Here is a 16,070-nt window from a genome sequence, read left to right as displayed (position 1 = left end):
GGAGTATATTTTTAATTATGAAATAATAAGATGAAATAACAGGTTATTTTATTTATCCTTTATGTTTTTATAGTCCAAGTTTTCTGAACATATTCTAATCTGTTCCAAAAATAAAATACAACATATACACTGATCTAAATATTATGGTTTATATTTGCCTCAGGATATCTGTTCAGAAAAAGCACAAATTTTCACTCATATAATTTCAATGTATACTGCATTTTTCAATCATTTACTCACTTATGTCTCACAACATCTAATACAGTTGAATAATATCAGGTTCCTTTCTATAGCTCCAAAAACTAAAATACAGAACAGTTAACTAATTTGCCACTCTGGAAAGAAAAAGTGTTTAAAGTCTAAATTATAATAATGTGTATAAAGTATTTCACACCGTGCTTGGATCAAGAACGTTCACAGTTTCTGAACGCTATGCTAGAGCTTTAGGGTACATCTCTCCCCACTTATACTCGGGTTTTCTTTGGGGGGTGGTGGCTATCAGGAAAAAAAAGTTTCATTTATTTACAATGGAGCTTTAAAAGTTACAAAAGAAAAATGTGATCTGAATTGTAACCTCACCACCGTCATCCCCTGATGTTAGCCTTATTTCAATTTCCCTCAACCACTAACAGACAAGGAAAGTTCAGTATGTTCCTACAATGTTTCTCCATTCTTCCTTTGATTTCAAATTTTTAATATTTAAATAGTATAGCAAATGGCATCTATTTGTCTACCTCAGCTAGTTGAGTTACCTTGGGCGAGTCATTTCAACATTCTGCTCTCACTTTTCTTATTTTGCAAATACAAGAATTGAACTAGATGATCTCAAAAGCCCTTAAACGCCACAATTTCATGATGCTATTATTTCAAGTCTATGAAGTATTTACAATAAATTACATGAACGCAGCTTCTCAGAAAAAGAAAAGCTACAGCAATAAGGACAGTTGGCTAGAAAAAGTAAAAAAACAAAGACCTGGGATTCAAAGAATCTGAAAATCTCCCTAGCCCCCTGGACCAAGTCCAGCTTCAATTACACAAGGGTTGTTTGGGGACAATAGAGAGGGAGAAATATGAAGGTTCCTTTGATCATCAAAAGATGATCTTTCTGCTTAAAAACTTAGTATTCCCATACTCTTTCTGATTCTAAACACACACACACACACACACATATACACAAACAGGAGCTCCCATATAAGCACACATACCAAATGTTTTAATACTGATATGAAAGAGAAACAGAAGACACTTATTTTGCTGTAATAAAGGCATTTTAAATCCAGAGAGAGTGATTTGGTTTTCAGGCTTTTAAAGAAATAGCACCATATTCAATCCTTATCACCTCCTCTTAATACAAAACCTCCAATAGCTCTTAAAATTGTGGCATTTTCTTATGAACAGAGAGAAAAAATTGTGCTGCTATTGCAGCAACATCTAAACAGTTTCCTGTAAACTTTCTGTGATGAAAGTCATAGAATTTATGATAAAACCCTGTAGAGTGGTGAAACAAATTCTTTCATATTTATCATTCATTTTATTCAGTGTGCATTTTGAAGGAAAACCTTTTAAGAACACCAATAATGTGAGAAAGCTACAACAACTAAATTTACTGTTAAGTATCGCATCACTAGTCCTCTTGGGAGTTCAGGAAGAAAGCTTAAATCACATTTTCTAACACATTGGAGAGCTTCCCAGAGATGTGATGGCCCACAGAGGCAAATCATCCAAAGCACACTGGAATCTCAGAGACAGTGACAGAGAAATATCACTTCGTTTAATAAAAGCAAATTGAAGTTACCCCTCCCCCTTTTTTAAAAACAAAGTACGAACTCTTTCTTACCCCATTTTTCTCCTTTCCTTCCCCCTCCCTTTCCTGTTTCACCTGACTAAACTGTAGGTATTTGTTCCATCACCTGACTTAGGGGCTGGCTAGAAATATTAGGGAAAAAAAAAAAACAATCTACCATTGTTACATGAGACAACAACCTTTCATGTCCTTGAAGCTCACCATGACCTTTCATCTTTCCTATCCCCAATGGTCTCTCCTAACAACTAAAACTACACTCAGTTGGGCTGAATTCCAGATTGTCATAAAAAGAACCCTGTCCTTTCAAAACAAAACCAATTTTTACACCAAGGTGGGGGAGAAACACAAGTCCATTGTTCCCTCACAGATGGAAGTTGGAGTTACTAAGGCAACTGCTCTAATCCTCCTTTTTACCACCTTTTTCACATCACTGGCCTATCAAGTATGCTACCTTTTAACTCATAAGCTCAAAAGCTGGTAGTCTAACTGGCTGCCCTAATTAGCTACGATTTTCACACTACAGACAACATGATGAGCTAATCGAAATTTGCAAAATAATGACGTACCTCCAGCAAATATTCCTCCTCCTGAGGCCCAGTCTTAGAATAACAATAATGAGACCATTATTAGAGAAGGGCATTAAAATGCTGCACTGCTGCTAAACAGAGAACTTAATTGTTCTGGTCTTGTCCATTGAATCAACAACCTATTGTTGTGGACTTGAAAAATAAAGGACTGGAGAATGGGTGCCATGATGATTGGTCTGTGCGGCCATACCGGCACTCTGTAGAATTGTTTTCTTTTGAAACTCTTGATGGACTAGTAGTTTTGTTTAAAAGTAACATAAAAGGCGATTGTCTGGATAAAAAGTCCTATTTATTGAAATCCTTAGAAGCAGTTGCATGGATTTGTTCGTGACCCCTGAGATAAAAACATAGTGACCATAATAACACCATTTGTAGAGAGCCCTGTTACCACTGCCTACAGTAACGTAAGATAAGAGACAGTCTTTTCTAGCTACTGTAGGAAGGAAGGAAGTACTTCTGAGCAGAAAGCAAGAATGATAAAAGGTCAAATACTGGATAAAGCTCATTAATCTCTGAAGAAAGACTTAAAAATAATGCTAATTTAGGAATTCAGCACAATCGCTACAGATTCAAGCACACGTAAAAAGGCTCACAGCTCCTTTTCCCCCTCACTTTTGGGCTTCTTTCCTTTGGTAAAAAAAAAAAAAAAAAAAGCATTAAAATAAAATGATTATTAAATAACCGTGCCAAGGTGTCTCAGGATAGATAACATGGAGAAGAAGAAATACGAAGGTTTCTGGATAATTATTCTTATGGTCATCCCAGTTCTATAGCAAGGAAAAAAAAATACTGAAGTTAAAGGTTAACTAGTGTAAAATTCATAGCAGTAGAAAAGCGCTGTTTACACACTGTAAAAGTGTCTTCGAAATGGGAGTCACAGTACATGTTTTCTATAAAGTCAGGTCAGGATTTTAGGGTTGAATTGTGGTGGGAGGGAGTATATTTTTTTGTGAGTAGGGATTTGAGATGGGGTCTGTTTGTTTTTTTAACAGGTGAGATCTGCATTATATAAAAATGTATTAGATTGTAAATAAGACCTCTTTCTTCATTCAATCTGTTCTTTGCTTCATTTATCTTCATCTTGTTAGGCTAAATTAATTAACAATCTCACTGTTGCACACTTTCTCTTTTCATTACATCAAATAATGGCCCGTATATGAAGAAAGCCCTCACCACGGGAATTCTGCAACTCTACTGCTAAGGAGAGTTTCTGCATTTCAGTGTAGCAATAATAACTAGATACATGCATTTTGTAAGTGTTTATTAAACTTACTTTTCATTGTTAACAGCCAATTAAGTACCCAAATTCCTAACATATTATCAATGGAAAACCATTAAAAAAAAAAAAAAAAAGCATAGGTTAGAAGTTGCAAGATACTATAAAAAGAGGGGGAAAATCACATTGTATATATCCACAATCAGGTTTCACCATCAATGTCACCCAAAATAAGAAGAAACACATGCAAATTGGGCAGGTATGTTTTCACAGATACAACACAACACTGCATAAAAGGTTTAAAAGACACACCCCAAGCTGTTCTGCTCCTTGCTTTGGAATGTCTAACATGTGATAAATTGGATGATTAGAATTTCATTGGTAAATCCCATTATTTTAAATCTATAAGAGTGAAATGTGTTAAACTCTTTTGTAAGTTTTCTTTCAACCTGAAACACTGTGGCATCTGGAGCTATGCAAATGGACAAAACAGTAAAGCCCTTTTTAATCTTTCCCTGATCAACCAGTGCTGCTTTCTCCAATCACAGCTTTGTGCGTGATATCTTTCTGCTAGCATTTCTTATTTAATTAAAACAGACACTGACAGAAGGACATGGATTAGTACTGTAATGATGCATTTACTTAGATTAATCGGAGGCTCCTTTTAGAGTAATGGCTTAAACAAAGAACAAAAGGAAATTGTTATGAAACAGCCTTTTATCCCAGGCAAAGGTCGCATTATGAGGTTTTTAATTTTGTCAGCTTCTGTTATACTCTGCCTTGCTAGTGGAACAGGAGAAGTGCTTTTACCCCCAATAAAGCCAGTTATTATAAAAACAGCCATTAAAGCTGCAAATTAAAATGTCTGATTTTAAAACAGGTTACTTAGCTTTCAGAATCCTCTAATTAGCATGTTGTACATTGTTGTGCAGAAAATAAGACTAAAATGCTAATGACCTACCACCAGGTGACCACACTGCTGTGCAAAATAATAAGGACCTTTCCAAGTAATATGATGAATTAACCAAGTACAGATCCCCCATGCAGCAGCACCCCTTCTCTGAGTACAGGTCCAGATGAATGCAGGGTCATAACTGTTAAGATGTGTTCAGTAACGCCCTGCCTTGGTCCAGGCGCCTCTGATTCTCAGTCAGCTACTTTTTATATATTCACTAAAAAGCAGACTTCTTTCTACCACAAAAGAAAGTGAATGAAATAGCAATACTATATAAAGAGTCTGAAAATAGAAAAGACAATAGTCTTTTGATTTCAAAGCACAAAGAATTAAACTACCATGCCCCTAACAACACTATCTCTTTGCTCTTTTCCTCAGATCTTTCCCCTACTCTAATATATTGCACTTACAAAGTATAAAAATGGGAGTTAAGGTTTTAAAGCTCAGTCTTCAATCACATTTACTTTTATACTACACTGTCTCTAAATGATCCAAGGTAAATCCAGTTTTCCTTTTCCTAGCCTCATACTTCCCCTGTTTTACTTACTCCACCCACCACCACCCTTCCCTCTAGTCAAAATTTGCTCTGGAAAAAGGATATATTGGCATTTGTGTTTCTTATCATATGAATTTAACTCAATTATTTGTACTACTTTCATTTTCTGCCTTGTCTTTCTTTATGGACTGAATGATTCTGTGCCCCTGTAAGTCTAACAAAAATTAGCTGAATATATACATCAGGTGGGGCTTCCCAGGTGGCTCAGTGGTTAAAAAAAAAAAAAAATCCACCTGCCAAGCAGGAGACACAGATTCAATTACTGGGTTGGAATGATCCCCTGGAGAAGGAAATGGCAATCCATTCCAGTATTCTTGTCTGGGAAATCCCATGGACAGAGGAGACTGGCAGGTGACAGTTCATGAGGTCACAAAGAGTCAGACACGACTTAGCAACTAAACAACAAAACATTCTTGGAGGAGGGGTTATTTCCAGAGTTCCAAAAATCAACCTGCCAAGAAAACATATTCCACCTTAAATCAAATCTTACCCAAGTATCACTGAGTGGCTGGATCTACTAATTTCTTGAAATCAACATGAAACATATATTGTTTTTAGAGCAACAAGAAGAAGAATCTCAGGATCATCTGTGACATTTGGTCAGTTGAGTCTCTAAAACCACCTGAGGTTGTTTCACTTCTCTATAGCCACAAGAATGTTGCAGGTTCAAACCACCCCGAAACTCAGAGGCTTAATAAAAGCATTGTTTAGTTCATGTGTTTGAGGACTAGCTGGGTATTTCTTCTGGCTTTAACTGAGCTCACCAACATGTCTTACAATTGGCTGGCTTTTGGCTGGCCTAGAATGGCCTTTGATAGGACAACTAGAGTATTGTGACTCCACTCTATATATCTCATCCTTCAGCATATTGGCCCAAGCTTTCTCCTCTCTTGTGGACAGACAAGGACAAGAGTGTAAATAGAAATGCACAAGTGCTTTTTGCAAACCTCTACTTGCATCACATTTACTAACATGCAGTCGGCCAATGTAAGTTAAGTGATGGATCCCAGAAGCAAGAGGTGAGACAGAATGCCCTATCCAGAGTAGAAAGGGCACTCTCGAGTCTCATGGCAAAGGTCACAGATACAAAGAAGGATTAAGAAGAATTGGGGCCTTTAAGACAATCTATCTTAGCAAAGAAGTCCAGGTCATTTTGATGATTCCCAAAATTCTTAAGTAGAAGTTCCTGCTTTGTTCCTTTTTAACTAATTTAGTCTAGATGGCTACTCAAAACTGATATTTTTATTTCCATAAGTGACATAAACATTTTAAAACAATTAACAACCTCACCTCACTTATATCCATTGATTTTCAACTTAAAAATTAAAAAGTTAATTCTAAAATATGACCTTCACCATTTATTTTTGCTTACCAACTTGTTGTGACTCAGTTATTCTTTGATAAAAAGTTTCGAAACTACAAACCTCTATCTCAGAAGCCTCACTTCCATCCAGAGAAGCAGATAAGTCTGAGGAAATATCTAGTGGATGCTGGACCCAGAATTTTCTTCACTACCTGTCAGAAAGCATAAATGTTCCACTTCACAGAATATCAGCATACAGTATATCAGAGTCCTTCAGCACAGCAGACATAGCCACAATAGCAGTGCTTTAAAAAAAAAAAAAAATTTCCTGAAGCCAGACCCTTTAGCACTCATATCCCTATTATTTTTCTAATTTCTCTGACTGTGAAAAAGGAAAGCAAAGAAAATCTTTGCTCTCACAGGGCTATATGACAGAGTATATCCTAGGATAAGATGATTAAGAAACTAATTTTAAATTCTACAAATTCTCTATTTCTGGCTGTATGAAGCAAAAAATCAATGAAGTATTCATGGTGGCTACATAAATTTCCCATAGTTAATATGGCAGGGGCCTTACACATAGTTCTAGGGAGATACCTAGACCCAGTTACCAGTCTTTCCACGCAGAAACAGTTGTCCATTAGAAGAAGGAGTGATTACCGGGCAGAATTCCTAACCCCTGTGGCAAAGGAGATACAATCCTATATAGCATCACTCAACAATTATCCCTGTAAGCAATTAAAATAACCAGTGAAATGGGTCTCCAAAAGGAGCCTTCAGCCATTCCTTCATTCAAGCCAGCCCTGACAATGAGTGCTGCCGATGCTGGCGCTAACACCCAAAGAACAAGAAAGAAAGAAAGGCCAGCAGAGCTCAATCTTGGATCCAAAGATATTAAAAAGGAAACTAAATGACATGGAGAAAACTAGCCTAAGAATTACAGAATTAATGAAGAACAGGAAAAAAAATAGCATAATAAAATGCCTTTTAATCCCCTTTTGTTTTTCCACATTCCTGTACAACTCATTTCAGTAAAAATTTTATTTAAAAGTGATGCCCTCAATTATCATTTGTCTTTTATAAACAAGGATGATACCCTGCAAGAATGCAGTTTGCACTGGTTTTCTAATGTTTTGATCAACCAAATCTTCTCACCTGGTCTTCAGCAAGTATTAATCATTATAGCAGTGATCCAAGGCCATGGAACAGAGCAAAGCTAATAGGGTCCATATAAGAATCAAGACAAGCATTGTGCCCTCATTAACACTGGGTTCTAAATAAACAATAGGCCCAAGTTCAGAGAGCTGTACTAATTCTTCTCAATAGAAGCAGCTTGAGTTTAACTCAAAAGTTCCTTTTAAAGTCTCTTTGTTTTGACAGAAAGGCAAAAAGAAAAAAACAAAAGCAACTCAATATCAGAAAAGGAAAGAGCCCTAGAAAACAAGGATGAAAAAGGAAAGCTTGAACTCCTTAAGAACATAATCTTTGAATATCTAGTACCTGGTATACAGTAAGTGCTCAAAAGCTCTGTTTAATTAAATTGTGATACAGGTAGAAGAATAGATAAGGACAGAAGAAAGTAAGCACCTCTTTTGTAAGAAACTGCATCAGTAGTCATACCAGATATTCAGAAAGCCCAGACTTGGGAGTTTTTAACATTTGTGTTGAATTGTTTTCATAGGATAAAATGAGATGAAACATAGATCGAATTATATGTGGAGCCACACCTAACTTTTCAGACTTTTTTACAGAGATAAAAATCTGACTAAAATTAACTCCAAGGAGAAACTTGGAGGAAGAAAGATGTCATAAACGGCTTAATGCAACCAATGGGGTAATTGTGGGGCCTGAAAGAGAAGCTCTATCACTTTGCCTATTAAAGGGCACTAAGGATCAGTCCTAGGTGTTCTTTGGAAGGAATGATGCTAAAGCTGAAACTCCAATACTTTGGCCACCTCTTACGAAGAGTTGACTCATTGGAAAAGACTTTGATGCTGGGAGGGATTGGGGGCAGGAGGAGAAGGGGACGACAGAGGATGAGATGGCTGGACGGCATCACCGACTCGATGGATGTGAGTCTCAGTGAACTCCGGGAGTTGGTGATGGACAGGGAGGCCTGCCGTGCTGCAATTCATGGGGTCGCAGAGTCAGACACGACTGAGCGACTGAACTGAACTGAACTGAAGGACATAAATAGACCAAGTGGAATGTATTTAAATCTCAGTCATGTTCAGCTCCACCTTTGGTTTGGGAGACTTTTTAATGTTCAGGTAAGCATTCTCTGATAATGTATTCCCTAATCAATGTCATCAACCTGCTCTCCTCTTATCCCACTGATCACCCCACAGGTCTGCCAAAAATATTCAGAGACAAACACCAAAGTAACTGCACTGCTATGACACAGACTACACAGGCAACTTCCATGCTTCATCAGCGTTTTCTCTATCCTCAAATTCCCCCACAAATTCACAACCCTTTCCACCAAAAAGCAGCTATCTTAGGTTGATGTTTAAAAACATTTTAAGAATAAAATATTTTTCCTCCTACTTAGAGTTTAAACTTAAATGTCTCTGCTGCTGCTGCTGCTGCTAAGTCGCTTCAGTCGTGTCTGACTCTGTGCGACCCCATAGATAGCAGCCCACCAGGCTCCCCCAACCCTGGGATTCTCCAGGCAAGAATACTGGAGTGGGTTGCCATTTCCTTCTCCAATGCAGGAAAGTGAAAGTGAAGTCGCTCAGTCATGTCCGACTCTTCGCGACCCCAGGGACTGCAGCCTACCAGGCTCCTCCGTCCATGGAATTTTCCAGGCAAGAGTACTGGAGTGTCTCTAGTAGAGGTAATACTATGAGTTCTTTTCACACTAAGATGTTTATGACTTCCAACTCATTTTATAAAGTCAGGATATCCTTGATTCCAAAATGAAGACATTATAAAAAGAGAAAATTAAAAATATCTCATTTATGAACACAAATGCAAAAATCTATTAAATAATAACTAATTTTATAGTATAAATGAAAATCCTTCAAGAATAAATATGTTTTAATCCTAATAATCCTAGATGGTGCAGAAAATCTGCCAAGAACACATGTTCACAGATTAAAGAAGAAAAATTCTATTGAGCGACTGAACAACAATGTGAAACCATATTTTTTTCCCTATTGTTTTAATACAAATTTGATTTTTAAATTTAACCAAACAATAATAACAATGAAAGTGTATTGGGCTTCCCTAGTGCCTCAGACGGTAAAGAGTCTGTCTGCAATGCAGGAGACCCGGGTTCCATCCCTGGGTTGGGAAGATCCCCTGGAGAAGGAAATGGCAGCCCGCTCCAGTATTCTTACCTGGAAAATCTCATGGATCGCAGAGCCTGGTAGGCTACCGTCCATGGGGTTGCAAAGAGTTGGACACGACTGAGCGACTTCGCTCACACACTCACATGTGACCACTACAGTATACTATCCTGTGAGTAGGTTTGGGTAGGGGAAATAAATAGACAGTGAGTGACGAAAGAGAGCAAGATCACCACATAGAAAGGTTATAGTAAGAAGAAAGAAATGGATACTAGAAACAGGCTTTTCCCAGAAATTTTATTAATTTTAAATTTTATTTAATGTGGGCTGCAAAGTTGGAGGTCATTAGAGGAAAAGAGAAATCCTTCAGAATGATAGATAATAAAACTTCAAAATCCACTACCTCAGAAATCCACTCATGCAACTAAGTGTGCCTGCCACACCAAATGTGCTATTGTCTGCAAGAACTCTTAAAGGTTAAGACTTGCACAACATTGACTTGTTCTCAAAATAGTTCTAATGAAGACCTTACTCTTGTGAACTAGTTAGCACCTAACTTCTGAACATGATAATTTCCTAATGAGAATATCAATACCCAAGAGACTAAGATCTGAGGCCTTTTAATCTGAGGAACACATGTGCAATCTATAAGAATTAGAGAGAAATCAGTGCCAACTCTGACCTTGGCACTTAAGGTTTGCCAAGTAAAAAGACCAAACTGATTGCAATTATGAATCCTTAAATGGCAGGAAGGAAAGAAAGAAGACAAAGAATCTTATTTTAATGTTTCTTTTTAAATTTTTTTAAGCAACAATGTCATACTATAAAATGGTCCAGCATGTTTTTAAGAGAGATGGTCAAAGATCAATCTACTCTTTATATAGATATTTCAAACAATGTGAAAGACAAATAAAATGGAAACCTCCTAAAAGGTTATGTATTAAATATAAATTTAAAACACTACCTATTTAAATGCAATTTACCAAAGTCAAGTAGAATTTGTATAACTATATTTGGAGAGTAAAGTTTCTTTCAGATTCAGATTATTTTTTTCTACAAAAACAGTAAAATTTGTACTGTAATATCCATTTCTGTCTTGTAATTTCCAAACTGATGAGAAGATCTCTAACTTGAAGTGAATCCATTAAAGTTTATCTTAATTCTTATTAATGAATAAGATTAACATATGAAAATGTAACAAACAGAGGATATTTCTTCAGAGCATAGGTAAATAAAGTACTCTCTCCATTTCCTGCCCAAGTTGTGAATCTAACTGCAATAGACAAGTTAATAAAAATTTCAACTACTTTTATTTAGAAAAAAGGAAAATTGCTTTTTTAACCTATAAAAAAATTCATAAACTTGATCTATTTTCAAAACAATATAAACTTAAAATCTGGAACTTATCAAGCTATATCACTTCACTTGCACTTTCTTTTTTGGCTATACTAAAATTACTATAGTAGAAACTATTCTGATTTAAACTGTAATGACTTTCATCATATCCCCCATACTCATTCACACTCATGGAATAAATAAATTACACATATGGGATGAGTCAATGGGTATAAAACTATTTCACCAAATCACATGTATACATCCACCTTATGAGTCGTGTCAGTTGTGCAATTCTGATTGCGTGTTAGAACACTTGTAATTTTAAGTGATAAAAACCCAACTCAAAGTAGTTATATCAAAAAATAATTTATTGAATCAACATAACTGAAAGTCTTGGCTTCTGTCACAGCTGGATCCTGTGCTAAAGTGATGTAATTAGGAGTTGGTCTCTCTTCTTCTCTCAGGCAGGTTCTCCTGCTTCAAAGGCAAAGATGGCTAGCAGAAATTCCAGGTTAACAATCACAGTAAAATGACTATGGTCTTTTCCCAGTAATACCAGAAAAGATCCCAGACTAAGTCCCATTGGTGTGGCTTGGATAACATGCTTATTTCTGAACAGACTGTGTGGCCATGAATACGGAATGCCCACTCCCCATGACTTGGGAAGGTAAATAGCATTACCTCAATCACATTTACTAAAAATGAAAGAAAGTTGTTCCCCAAAAGAAAATAAGGGTGCTTTTTCCAGGGAAAATGCTAGACAGGGAACATAGTAAATGATCTGTTAGTTATGAGTTTGTTTTTCCAATAATTATTACAGTGAGGTAACTTCAGAGAGGGGAAAAAACAACTGCAAGCTCTTCATGCAATAGTAGTTGCAAAGATTTCTTTGAGTTGCTTTTAGCAGTCCCAAAGATGAACAAAAATTATGACATTAGCCATTCTTCAGACAAATGAGAACAAAAGAATTTTTCTTTTGATAATTTTAGTTCCATTCCCTTACTTCAGAGGGAGCTATCCCAAAGTACTCTTTCAATCTTTAGCATTGTTAGGTTTAAATTCTTAGAATACTTGCAAAGATTTATAGAGGCCTATCTTCAGCTACTGTTTCTAGATTTCATTCATGGGTCCCTGGGAACTACAAACACTGCTTTGGAGCCCAGGTATAAACATATTTCTTTATGAGGTCAAGCAAACCAACAACTTTATTTTGAATGTAGCTCCCATATAACTCAACTCATTCATCTTAATTTTTATTTGAAAATATGCCTACATTTTTAAATGCATATGCCACAAAAGAATAATATATTAAACATAAAGAGCAATACTGCATAGGAACCTGGAATGTTAGGTCCATGAATTAAGGCAAATTGGAAGTGCTCAAACAGGAGATGGCAAGAGTGAACATCAACAATCGAGGATTCAGCGAACTAAAATGGACTGGAATGGGTGAATTGAACTCAGATGACCATTATATCTACTACGAGGGCAGGAATCCCTTAGAAGAAATGGAGTAGCCATCATGGTCAACAAAAGAGTCCAAATGCAGTACTTGGATGAAATCTCAAAAACAGCAGAATGATCTCTGTTTGTTTCCAAGGCAAACCATTCAATATCACAGTAATCCAAGTCTATGCCCCAACCAGTAACACTGAAACACTGAAGTTGAAAGGTTCTACAAAGACCTACAAGACCTTTTAGAACTAACACCCAAAAAAGATGTCTTTTTCATTATAGGGGACTGGAATGCAAAAGTAGGAAGTCAAGAAACAGCTGGAGTAACAGGCAAATTTGGCCTTGGAGTATGGAATGAAGCAGGGCAAACGCTAATAGAGTTTTGCCAAGAGAATGCACTGGTCATAGCAAATACCCTCTTCCAACAACACAAGAGAATCTCTACACATGGACATCACCAGATGGTCAACACTGAAATCAGACTGATTATATTCTTTGCAGCCAAAGATGGAGAAGCTCTATACAGTCAGCAAAAACAAGACCGGGAGCTGACTGTGGCTTAGATCATGAACTCCTTATTGCCAAATTCAGACTTAATTTGAAGAAAGTAGGGAAAACCACTAGACCATTCAGGTATGACCTAAATCAAATCCCTTATGATTATACAGTGGAAGTGAGAAATAGATTTAAGGGACTAGATCTGATAGATAGAGTGCCTGATGAACTATGGACGGAGGTTCATGACATTGTACAGGAGACAGGGATCAAGACCATCCCCATGGAAAAGAAATGCAAAAAAAGCAAAATGGCTGTCTGGGGAGGCCTTACAAATAGCTGTGAAAAGAAGAGAAGCAAAAAGCAAAGGGGAAAAGGAAAGATAAAAGCATCTGAATGCAGAGTTCCAAAGAATAGCAAGGAGAGATAAGAAAGCCTTCCTTAGCGATCAATGCAAAGAAATAGAGGAAAACAATAGAATGGGAAAAACTAGAGATCTCTTCAAGAAAATTAGAGATACCAAGGGAACATTTCATGCAAAGATGGGCTTGATAAAGGACAGAAATGGTATGGACCTAACAGAAGCAGAAGATATTAAGAAGAGGTGGCAAGAATACACAGAGCTGTACAAAAAAGATCTTCATGACCAAGATATCACAATGGTGTGATCACTGACCTAGAGCCAGACATCCTGGGATGTGAAGTCAAGTGGGCCTTAGAAAGCATCACTACGAACCAAGCTAGTGGAGGTGATGGAATTCCAGTTGAGCTATTTCAAATCCTGAAAGATGATGCTGTGAAAGTGCTGCACTCAATATGCCAGCAAATTTGGAAAACTCACAGTGGCCACAGGACTGGAAAAGGTCAGTTTTCATTCCAATCCCAAAGAAAAGCAATGCCAAAGAATTCTCAAACTACCGCACAATTGCTCTCATCTCACACGCTAGTTAAGTAATGCTCAAAATTCTCCAAGCCAGGCTTCAGCAATATGTGAACCATGAACTTCCAGATGTTCAAGCAGGTTTTAGAAAAGGCTGAGGAACCAGAGATCAAATTGTCAACATCTTCTGGATCATGGAAAAAGCAAGAGAGTTCCAGAAAAACATCTACTTCTTCTTTATTGACTATGCCAAAGCCTTTGACTGTGTGGATCACAATAAACTGTGGAAAATTCTGAAAGAGATGGGAATACTAGACCACCTGACCGGCCTCTTGAGAAATCTGTATTCAGGTGAGGAAGCAATAGTTAGAACTGGACATGGAACAACAGATTGGTTCCAAATAGGAAAAAGAGTGCATCAAGGCTGTATATTGTCACCCTGCTTATTTAACTTAAATGCAGAGTACATGATGAGAAACGCTGGGCTGGAAGAAGCACAAGCTGGAATCAAGATTGCTGGGAGAAATATCAATAACCTCAGATATGCAGATGACACCACCCTTATAGCAGAAAGTGAAGAGGAACTCAAAAGCCTCTTGATGAAAGTGAAAGTGGAGAGTGAAAAAGTTGACTTAAAGCTCAACATTCAGAAAACGAAGATCATGGCATCTGGTCCCATCACTTCATGTCAAATAGACGGGGAAACAGTGGAAACACTGTCAGACTTTATTTTTGGGGCTCCAAAATCACTACAGATGGTGATTGCTGCTATGAAATTAAAAGACGTTTAGTCCTTGGAAGGAAAGCTATATCCAACCTAGATAGCATATTCAAAAGCAGAGATAGTACTTTGCCAACAAAGGTCCGTCTAGTCAAGGCTATGATGTTTCCAGTGGTCATGTATGGATGTGAGAGTTGGACTGTGAAGAAAGCTGGGTGCCAAAGAATTGATGGTTTTGAGCTGTGGTGTTGGAGAAGACTCTTGGGAGTCCCTTGGACTGCAAGGAGATCCAATCAGTCCATCCTATAGGAGATGAGCCCTGGGTGTTCTTTGGAAGGAATGATGCTGAAGCTGAAACTCCAATACTTTGGCCACCTCATGGGAAGTGTTGACTCATTGGAAAAGATCCTGATGCTGGGAGGGATTAGGGGCAGGAGGAGAAGGGGATGACAGGAGGAGATGGCTGGATGGCATCACCAACTCGATGGACATGAATTTGGGTAAAATCCGGGAATTGGTGATGGACATAGAGGCCTGGAAAAAGGCTGTGATTCATGGGGTCGCTAAGAGTCGGACATGACTGAGCAACTGAACTGAGACTATTATTGTTCATTTATATCTTGAATGTTATCATCAAATACTTTTGTGAAAGAAGGATTTTTACATGAGAAAATGGAAGTTAAGTATAAATGTACATAAAGTCAGGAGAGAATGAAAGGGCAAAGAGTAGCTGAAGCATCATAGGCAATACTCATTTTATGCATATGTTCAGATCACTGACTATGAGCAAATTATTGTGCTGGAGATGATACAAAAAAAGAATAACCAAGCACAGTCCCCACTCCAAAGGTGAATAGAAGAAACATGAACAGTAATGGTGAGGGTGACATGTCAGTTCTTTTTCTGCCCCAACATTACATGCACCAGATTTTTCTCAGGGCCCCCACAATAAATAACTAACTTAACATTTTTTAATGTTTTATTCAACTCGTTTGCTAATTCAAGAAATTACTTCTTCTGTAACTCCCGGGATAGCATAGAAGCAGTAAAAGCAATCAACATATATAAGAGAAGCTAAACTTAAGAAAAGCAACACATATTCGGTAATTTATTAAAAGGATTGAGAGTGTGGATTTTTGCAATTTTTAATTAACCCAATAAGTATATAATGAGTGCTTATTGAATAGTAGGTACTATGTAGTCATGTAAGTTATTTAAGATGAATTTGACTTGATATCACTGCCCTCCAAAAACCACTTTTGATTAGAAACTAAGGAGTATCCACAGAAATTACTAAAAAAGACAAATTATAAAAAAGTACAAAAAGAGAAATGCAAAATACTATGGGAGTACAAATGAAGTGAAATCAGAGAAGACTATAGGAGTGGGCCTTAAAACATGGAAAGAAATCCTACAAGTAAATATGTTCATTAGAAGTGTTTTACACAGAGGAAGGATATGAAATATACC

At 37.2% G+C, this 16,070-nt stretch overlaps 1 protein-coding gene across 37 annotated transcripts in view; it reads right to left on the bottom strand.

Moving 5' to 3' along the window:
• Nucleotides 1-16,070, bottom strand: part of SOX6 (SRY-box transcription factor 6) — a 711,458-nt gene that overhangs the window by 475,939 nt on the left and 219,449 nt on the right. Inside the window, exon 4 of one of the 37 annotated variants that reach the window (XM_055548510.1) lies at nt 6,543-6,633. The exons of the other annotated variants lie outside the window; for them this stretch is intronic. The gene's annotated coding sequence lies outside the window, so the exon portion shown is untranslated. The remainder of the gene's footprint in view (nt 1-6,542; nt 6,634-16,070) is intronic. 37 annotated transcript variants of the gene reach the window in all.

Source organism: Bubalus kerabau, chromosome 15 (genome assembly GCF_029407905.1).
Source record: "Bubalus kerabau isolate K-KA32 ecotype Philippines breed swamp buffalo chromosome 15, PCC_UOA_SB_1v2, whole genome shotgun sequence".
In the NCBI taxonomy this organism is placed as follows: Eukaryota; Metazoa; Chordata; class Mammalia; order Artiodactyla; family Bovidae; genus Bubalus; species Bubalus kerabau.
This window is presented reverse-complemented; position numbering and strand designations above follow the sequence as displayed.